The 10,272-nt window shown below is 49.0% G+C and overlaps 1 protein-coding gene across 1 annotated transcript in view; it reads right to left on the bottom strand.

Moving 5' to 3' along the window:
- Mapre1 (microtubule associated protein RP/EB family member 1) overlaps positions 1 to 2,792 on the bottom strand; it is a 24,619-nt gene extending 21,827 nt beyond the window's left edge. The window contains exon 1 of the mRNA XM_021193580.2: positions 2,683 to 2,792. The gene's annotated coding sequence lies outside the window, so the exon portion shown is untranslated. The remainder of the gene's footprint in view (positions 1 to 2,682) is intronic.
- Between the last annotated feature and the right edge of the window lie 7,480 nt (positions 2,793 to 10,272).

Genomic DNA, 10,272 nt, shown 5'->3' with positions numbered 1-10,272 from the left:
AAAAGGGCATCAGATCTTGTTACAGGTGGTTGTGAGCCACCATGTGGTTGCTGGGATTTGAACTCTGGACCTTCGGAAGAGCAGTCGGGTGCTCCTACCCACTGAGCCATCTCACCAGCCCCGTAGCTCAGTTCTAAACCAACCATGTGAAAAGGATCTCAGGAGATCTGTATGAAGGAAGGAAGGAGACAGAGCTGGCATCCTATCAAACCTAAGCACAGTTACAAACGAGGTCAGGGCAGAGACTGCCTCTCTTTTTTGCTATCTTCCAGTGCTAAAAACTGTGCCTGATATCTGCTGCCAACACCTCTCAAGATCCCTGCAAGCCCTCACTCAAATTAGTCTATCTCAATCTGTTCCTACACAGCAGCCAGAAAGAATTTTCTGAATCACAAATCACATGAGGTATCTCTCTCCTGTTTAAAAAACCCTGGATGAACACATAAAATGCATACTCTGTGCAGAATGCTATTAAGTACCACTAACAGCCATCCAGACTGAATGATGTGATTCCAGACTGAGCACTTACCATCTAGCTTGGGTCTATATGTACACATTGGGTATTGTGTGTCTCATGCTATCATAAAATAAAAGCAGCTGGTAAAGCCACATGTGTCTCCTGACCACACCCCAGCTCAGAAAAGGTTAATGGCCCCTCACCACCATGTAATTTCAAACTCTTTCATTAGCAGTACATTAATACCAGCTCCCATGTGCTCCACGAGCTCTGTGGCCACTAAATACATGGGATTAGGCACCCTGTGGATGTGCAATAAAAATCCACTCACTCAACCAATTAATTGGCTCTTCCAGGCAGTCAAAACAGAGCCTACCTCTCCAGCAAAGCTCTTTCTCACTTTCTGGTAAGAATGTTTGAGCCAGAAGTGAAGGCCCATGCCCATAAACCTAGCTAGCACTCAAAAAGCTGAGGCAGAGACACCACTCCAAATTCAGGACAAGTGTGGGGCACACAGAACATTCTAGGCCAACCTAGGGTACAAAATAAGATCCTGTTTCAAAACAACTAACAAAAATGTCCACTGCTTAGCCTCATTGCAAGACCCTTGAGTTCAACACATGCCCCACCCTTTCGGGGCTCTCTGAGCTAAGCAAGGTACAACCACAGGGACAATCCCCTTTTCCGTCTCCCTTCAGTGACTCTCACTAACTAGTTCTAGTCTGCTTTGTCACACACTATCTCATGACCTAGCTCAATAGCTAGATGACCTTCAATTTTTGATTCTCCTGCCTCTACCTCCCAAGTGTAAGGACTACAGCCATGTTCACCACACTTGGCTCCCCAACCCGCTCCGATTCAGGGTAGGATAAAGTACACCCTACTCCTCTCCAAGTACCAACCAGAGTCCTATGGAAAGGCAGGAGGGAGGTGGCACTAAAAAGAGCTATGTGACCCTGTATGAAATATGTCTCCTTTCCTCAGAAATGGCTCACCTGTAAAATGGATAAGACCCTTCCTCACAGAGCTGTGGTAAGGATTAAGTAAGAATCCAACTGATCAACCCTAACAGAAAAGCACACCTCCTCCCAAGCTTCTATGTCCTGGCACTTTGACACCACAAAAGTATGAAACAGTTTCTAGATGGAGAAGAAGGGGTAACACACAGGATATGACTCTGGAGTTGAGTTACTTGCTGGGCAACATAAGGCAAGTCCTTTCACTACCCATAGTCTCAGACTCGCCTCTGTCAAAGGGTGATGAGCAGCTCAGCAACACAGTGGGGGAACTGCAGTCACCTCTCAGCACCACAGAGAAAAGACAATGAGCAAAAGACAACAGAGGGGAAAGAAAGAAAATCAAGATAGCATCTTTTCAAGGCAATGTGACTATTAAATGACACAATGCTACATCAAGCTCTTAACACAATGCCTTATACACAAGTGCCCATTAAAGAGCTATCTTGATTAATGCAATTCAAGACATCCCATCACGGGCAGACATCAGGCCTAGCTGAACTTCCCTCAATGGGCCGCGGGATCCTCATCGCCAAGAGGCAGCGATCAGGCTGTACCCTGCAGTACTGGTATCGCCCTTTTACAGTAATTACAGAAATCATCTTGGCCATGTATTCATTTTCTTGCTTCCTGGCTCACTACCCACAAAGCAGACTCCTAGAAAGCATGTCTTTGCCTGTCTACTCCCTGATGAGACCGGGGCCTAGCATTTACTAGGCACTCAAACACCACCCGCAGACAGCCTGCCTTCTGCCTGGCACCGCGCTGAGACATCTCTATGCTTCATTCTACTGTCTCCATTTTACAGACGAGGAAACTGAGGCACGGGGAGGCCGAGGCGCCTGCCTAAGGTCGCACTCTGGGGTCCAACTCCGCGGACCAACTCCCACCCATTAGGCAACGCCTCCTCCTACACCCAGGGTCCCCACCGCGCCCCTCGCGCGCGCGCGCCCGAGCCCGCGCCCGCACACCCTCCGGGCCCAGCCGCAAAGTCAGGACTTCGCCGGTCACCACTAGGCAGCCCCCACTTCCGGCCCACGCCCCGCCCCCGGGACAACGGAGCGCGCGCCCCCGGCCCAGGCCGCGCACCGGGTCGCTGCCCCGCCCTTCCCCCCCCCCGCTGCCCGCGCGGCTCCGCGCTGCTCACGAGGAGCCGCCTCCCGTGAATTCCCGACTGCTGCCGCCGCCCGGGCCCACCAGCCGCCTCACCGGCTCTCTCAGGACCCGCGTTCGCCGTCCGCGCGCCCGGCTCCGGTTCCGTCTTCGTCTCGTTCAAACCGTCGGACCCCGCCCGCCCGCGCGTGATGACCTCACACGCACCCCGCCGTGACGCGCCGACGCAGGGGCTCGTCATCGCCCGCCCGGCCTTTTATAGAGACGGACTGGCCCGCGAGCCGGAGGCGGGGCCGAATCCTTGATCGACAGCTGGCGTGCCCGGGGGGCGGGGAGCAAGCCTGTTGGGCACGTGGTCAGTTGCGACCAATGACGTGTGAGTCCTCTGAGGAGGCGGAGTCCAGTTGCACATTCTGGTTTGCTGTAGCCCAGAAGAAAATTGGTTTGACCGGGATGGATTAATGGATAGGCTCGGGAGGAAGGTTAGCTCGCCTAGCATGCATGAATCCCTGGTTTCGGTTCCCAACACCACAGAAGCCAGCTGTGGTGGAACACACCTGTCTTGCCAGCAAATCGTTTTGTCATCATCCCAGACCCTCTCTCTGGGAGTTCAGCCTGAGGTACACAAACCCTGTCTCAAAAAGAAGAAACTGGGAGTGCTAGGTCACTCGGGTACACTTGGACAGGAAAGAGAAACACTGTACATTCAAGGCCAGACTGGTCTACAGTAGCAAGCCAGCCAGATCTACACAGCGAGATCTGGTCTCAACAAAGGAAAAAAGGGCCGTCGAAATGCTTTAGCAAGTGCATGTCCCCAAACCTGACAACATAAGTTCAATCCCCAGGACCCACCGATAGAAGGTGAGACGCGAGTCCTGCAAGTTGTCCTCTGACTAACACACATGTGCGGTGCCACTCACATGCCCACACACACACAAATATGCCCACAAATAACTTAGCCTTCTGGGGTGGTGTGAACGTTTAGTCCCAGGACTCAGTAGGTAGAGACAAGAGAATCTCTGAGATCAAGGCCAGCCAGAGAGCTACACAGTGAGACTTTGCCTTTAAATAAATAAAAAAAGATTTGGCGCCTGTTTTAGTTAGGGTCACAATTCCTGTGATGAAACATGACCAAGGCAAATTGGAGAGGAAAGTGCTCATTTGGCTTACTCTTCCATATCTCTGTTGTTCATCACTGAAGAAAAACAGGGCAGGAACCTAGAGCCAGGAGTGGATGCAGAAGCCATGGAGGGATGTCGGCTACTAGCTCACTCCTCGTGGCTTGCTCAGCCTGCTTTCTTAAACAACCCTAGACCACACCCCGCAGTAGTGGCCCCACCCACAATGGGCTGATGAGATTCCCCCATCAATGACTAAGAAAACGCTTGCCTATGGGCTCACCTTAGGAAGGCGTTTTCTTAATTGAGGTTCCCTCCTCTCAGATGACATTAGTTTGTGTCAAGGTGACATAAAACTGCCCAGCACAGCACCTTAATGAAAAATTAAGTCACCATGTAAGAGCACCTGCGATATCATCTGGTTTATTCTTAGCACTGCAAAAGATGTTTCCTTACTTTTTAATGCCTTTGTCTTCTGCTTTCCCATGGAGGCGATTTCCTGTTCTAGCTCCAGTCTGTGTCTCAGGGCTTGTAAGTAGGAAGAAAAGATGAACTGCAGCACTTCACAGCAGAGGAAACAGAGAAGCCAGCTGACTTGCCCAGAATCACAGGTCACAGAATGCTTTCTCTGCCACAATACCACTTATTTATAAGCCTCGTAATTCTTTTTGAGATAGGGTCTAATACAGCCCAGACTAGTCCCCAGCATCCTATGTGGCTGAGGATAACCTTGAACTCCTACCCTCCTGATACTACTTTTCAAATGCTGGGATTACAAGCCTGTACCACCAAACCTGGCTGCCAGCATTTATTGTCTCTAAGCAAACAGGCAGACCCTAGACATTTGATGGTGAGCTAAAACTAGACATAGCCTTTGACTTCCTAAGGTTTCTACTCTGACAAAGGAGGCAAAGTAGACACATCAGTGACTTGAAACTTGGTTTACTAACAGATCAGATTGAGGGCTAGGCCAAGGTAGTGTATGTATAGCAAGGTGCTTACCTCCTGGCCATTCCTGGACCTAGTCCTAATTGCTGACTGAAGCTCAGGGATGGCTAAGAATCCGACAAGGTGGCAGTGGATGACTTATTGCTGATCCTCCTGCCTCTCCCGCCTGAGAGCTGGGATTACAGCTGTGTATTACCATGCTCATTCTATGTGATGCTGGGGAATCAAACCTAGGGCTTTGAGCATGCTAGGCAAGGCCTCTGCCAGCTGCATTCCAGGGTGCCAGCCTGCACACTGCCAGGTTCCATGGTAAGTAGAACTCCAAGCATCTTACATCAGACTTGACTTCCCTTTGCAGCACGGGAAGACGCCCCAGAGTTGACACTGGTCCCAAAAGATGAGCTACCACCCTTATAAAAGGGTTAATAGAGAGAAATACAAGCAAGAGGAAAGAGCAGAGCGTGCTGTGATCTCAGAATTTAGTGGGTCAGGAGGACAGGAACTCCATGTACAGCCTAGGCTATGTGAGACACTCTTCTAAAAAATTAGCATTATAATGAAGCATCAATAACAATAATCTACCCAAAATATTTGTAAATGCTTTGCGGTAACATTGATAATGTCATTTTATATTAGAGACATATCCTAAGTAGCAAACAGTCGATCTGAGTTTAAGGCCTGCCTCTGCTCAGACTTGAGATTAAATGAGATACGTACTGACTGGGATTATAACTTAACAGCAGCATCGTTGTCTAACACACACACAGTCCTGGACTCCCTCTCCAGCACCCCTGGGAGAAAACAGGTCTGTATAAAGTTTTTCTTCTTTTGTGCATCTAATATTTTTATACACGTGTATGTGTGTGTGCATGCCTGTTTGTTTGTATGTGTGCCAGTGTGCATGCATGTGTATCTCCAGGTACAGAAGCCCAGGGTTGATATCTAGTCTCTTCCTCTATCACTCTCCACCTTGTATACTGAAACAGGGGCTCACACTTGAATCCAGAACTCACCAATTCTCTAGTCTAGCCAGTCAGCTTACCTGATGATCCTCATCTCTGCTTCCCAAGCACCGAGGTTACAGATGGGCTGCTTACCCACCAGGCTTTTTATTTTTAGGTGGGTCCTGAGGATCCAAACACTGTTCCTCATGCATGGTTGGCAAGCGCTTTACCCCGGCCCTGGGTACCGTTCTTAGCACCTAGCACATAGTAATTGCTCAATAAATGTTAGTAAGGTCTGAGGCCTTTCCCTTCTTGTCAACTATCAAGTTGTACAGCGTCATCGTTTCATTCTCTACGGGCATTTGCTTAGGTTGTGAGGTCATTACTGTGGGGATGAGATCAATGGGAAAGGTCAGCAGTCCTTTGAGAGGGGCGTGGTGGTCCACACCTGGAATCCTAACGTTTGGGAGCTGAGGTTGGAGGACTATGAGTTCTAGGCCAACCTGGCCTACAAAGCAACGTCCTCTTATCGGGGGTGAGGTGGGGATGCTTCTAGCACAGAAGTGAAATATAGACTCAGTTCTAGAAGCACAGGGAGTCTCGGGAGGTGCCTGTGTCAGAGCTTGTAAAATAAAACTCACCTAGACTCCATGACAGCTCGTATAGAGAAGACAGAGCAGCCCGTGGCCTGATTAATCCTGCCATTAACTTGTAGTGACAATTTGATCATCTTTAGAGTCTAGTCATGACTGTGAGGGTAGGACATTTTCCAAGAGGTTTAACTGCGGAAGGAAGACCCATGCTGAGCATGGTAGGGACCTTGCCATAGCCAGGGGTCTTGGACTGAACCGAAAAGGGGGGAAAGAAGAAAGCCATCTGAGTGCTGGCATTACCCTTTCTCTGTTTCCTCTGCTGCTGGGATGTAAATGCACTGCCTCACACTCGCAGCACCTCAGAGAGGCCTGTCACCATGCTGTCCCCACACACCTGACAGACTTGCTCACAGTGACAAGAGAAATAACTAACACTTGGAGATCATCTTCATCTCATTACATTTTTATCAGAAAAGGCCAGAAAATAAGTGGAAAAAGAGAATTCTATCCTGTCAGAGAAATGGTTTGGAAACTGGGTATGGTGGCCCCAGCCTCTAATCCCAGCACTTTGCCACTGAAGGCAAGAGGATACAACTTCAAGGCTAGTCTGGGATGCGTACTACTCTGTCCTGGCACGCACACACACACACACACACTCACACACACACACACTCACACACACACACACACTCACACTCACACACTCACACACACAAACACATACCACAGCATTTTTGTTCCTGTTGCTGCCGCTGCTGCAGTCAGAATCCACTATGTAGCCCAGGCAGGAATTCACTCTGTAGACCATGCTGGCCTCCATCTTGTAGACATATTCCTGCCTCTGCCTCCAAAGTGCCAAGATTACAAGCTATTGTAATGTATTACATAGAGAGACTTCAAAACCCACACTCAAATAGACAGGGACTGGGGACATGGCGTCCTTTAGTAAAGTGCTTGCTGTGCAGGTGTGAGGAGGACCTGAGTTCAGAGTCCCAACGTGCACAAAAAAGCTGCGCATGGCAGGAAGTACCTCCCAGCACTGGGCAGGAGACAGGAGCATCACTGGGGCGTGCTAACTAACTATTCTACACAAATCTGTGAGCTCCAGCTCCAGTTGTTGTGCGACTGAGGAAGACACTGATGCTGACTCCTGGTCTCTATGTTCTCATGCACATGTGCACACGAGAGCACACACAGGCACATACGCACCCACATACATACACAATGGGTCTTGATCTAAAAATCGATGGCAGAGCAGAGCTTTTGAACAGTAGGCATTTAGTGACTTTGTATAACAGCCCTACAACTTTACTGTAAGTCTAAAATTACTTTAAAACTCCCAAGTTTGGGGGCCAGTGAGTCGAAACAATCGGCAAAAGCACTTGCCATCAAACCTTATAACCTGAGTTCCAACCCCAGGACCCACACCATAGAGGGGTCTCCCCCCACACCATAGAGGGGTCTCCCCCCACACCATAGAAATTAACTCCCAAAAGGTTTTTTCTGACTTCTACACGTAGGCTGTCAACACACACACACACACACACACACACACACACACGAATACATACAAAAAAATAGCTTGCTGTGTGGTGGTGGAATACACCTTTAATCCCAGCACTAGTGAGGCAGATCTCTGAATTCAAGGCCACCCTGGTCTACAGAGTGAGTTCTAGGACAACCAGGGCTATACAGTGAGACCCTGTCTCAAAACAAACAAACAAACAAACAAAAAACCCAGTTAATAATAATAATAAATTTAATTCCAAGTTTTTAAAACTCAACAAATTTTGACAGGAAAAGAAGAAAGAGAGGAAGCAAGATAGGAAACGAGAAAGGAGAGCAGAGGAGATGGATGGAAAGTGGAAAGGCAGCAAGTGCCGAAGGCTGCCCTGAAGCTTAAGTTCCACCAAACCAAGCAAGACAAGTCATAGGCAGTATTAAGGAGGAAAGATAGATTGGGTTTGGGGGTGAGACTTCTGCTTGTTCCCCCTAAGCCCAACATCTGTGTGAGTCCGTGAAGGGGCCTCTCCCAGCTCTCTCCCTAGAACTGCAGTAGTCAGGCCTCCCAGCAGTTGCTAGGAGGGTTCAACTGCAGGAAATAGCAGCTCTCAGCCATGCTTCCCAAACACTCAATCATTTGAGCCACATACCAGCCCCACGAGGCTGAGAATTCATAGCTGGGGAATGGAGAGACCCTAAGAAGATACCAGAATACTCTTGTTCGCACGGAGGGATGGGCTGCCAGTACAGGAACCCAGATCATCTGCTCCAGAGAGGGATAAAGAACCAAGAACATGCCAGTGCAGACCCTTAACCACTTAGCTAGAAAGCAAGAAGGATGGAAGAAGAATGGAGAAGTCACGTGCCTGCTGCGCACCCCACCATCATCACACAGCCATGGGACTGACCCAGGACCAGGTCTGAAACCCAGACAAGATCCTTGCCTTGCACCCAAAGCCTCACTTCTCCCCTAACAAGGGACACCAAGACTTCAGTGCCTGCTGTTGACATCATTAGGCAGCTGCTGCACATCTGGGCAATACTGTCCCGTCCTTTCTAAGGACTTCCTGATTCATAACCATTGCTTGCTGTCCTCATGACCATCATCCTCACTGCCATTAACACAGAGATGACAGATGACTTTCACTTTCTTAATGCCGTCTATCACAAGTGTAAGCCTTGCTGCCCATGAGGCATAAGCAAATCATTTTCTCCAGATCTCTCCCACGGATGTCACTAACCTCAAAGGTACAGGGAGTATACCATTCACGCCTTCCAAATGTGAACTTAAGACTCCAGAAAATTAAGGCATCTGATCCAGGCAACACAGCTGCCTATCAGCCCTCAGACACAAACCCACAAGCGCAAAGCAAAAGACCTACACGGGATGCCAACTCCAACCTTTGTCCCAGTACCGTCATATTCTCCTATAGCCACACGGCCTGGGTCACTCAAATTCAAGCCTAGCTCAAACTGAGAAAAGGGACAGTCCCCTCAAGACCTCCACCCTATGCCCCACAAGCAGGCTGAGACACCCCAGAGCCCCTCACCTGGAGGGCCTGTCGGCCTCTTCTCCTGAGGTTCTGAGGAGGAAGCGGTTTATTCTGCTTAATCCTGTCCTGGCATTTGGTATAGTGCTGTACACAAGATGGCTTGATTGTGCGGCAGCCATCCCTCGGGTCTGGAGTCCTCAGGGAGTAGAGGATACGGGCCCCATCTTTTGCTAATTGCCTATTGTGTCACCATGGCAAATCTCCCCAGAGATGCTGTAGCCAGGGGCAGCTTTCTAATAACCTCTGTGGTTTCCCCCTTCCCCTTGCAAAGCTTCTTCCCCGACCCTGTCTGCTAGTAGTTCCCTATGAGTCAGACTCTATGAGACCCTGATCTATGACAAGCCACTCCACACCATGAGGAACAGAAGATCAGTGAGAGTTTGATAGGTGGTCACATGCACCCCCATGTACCTCTTACCCTCTATTCTACATGCTATAAGTGAACTAGGGGGTCACATGCACCCCCATGTCCCTCTTACCCTCTATTCTATATGCTATAAGTGAACCATGCTCTCCCTAGCCCCTTCTTCTTAACTAAAGGCAGGAGCATGTCACGATGGGCTCTGGATGTGTGACATCTTGTATATGCTTGGCCCAGCAAGTGGCACTATTCTGAGGTATGGCCTTCTTGGAGTAGGTGTGTCACTATGGACATGGGCTTAAGACCCTCATCCTAGCTGCCTGGAAGATGTAGAACTCTCAGCTCCTCTTGTACCTACCATACCTGCTTGGACGCTGCCATGCTCCCGCCTGGATAATAATGGGCAGAACCTCTGAACCTGTAAGCCAGCCCCAATAAAATGTTATTATAAGAGTTATTATAATAGAGTCTTATAAGAGTTACCTTGGTCATGGTGTCTGTTCACAGCAGTACAACCCTAAGATAGAAATTGGCACCCTGTGCTTGATATGTGGATACTCAACAGCACACTTCCACAGAAAAACAAAGTGCAGATGAGATTATTGCTGAGAAATATTGACTTTAATTAAACAGAATGGTAAACTCTATGTAACTGCCTAAAATGCA

Source organism: Mus pahari, chromosome 3, assembly GCF_900095145.1.
Source record: "Mus pahari chromosome 3, PAHARI_EIJ_v1.1, whole genome shotgun sequence".
NCBI classification, from domain to species: domain Eukaryota; kingdom Metazoa; phylum Chordata; class Mammalia; order Rodentia; family Muridae; genus Mus; species Mus pahari.
Note: the sequence above shows the minus strand (reverse complement) of the source record. Positions and strands in the feature narration are given on the sequence as shown.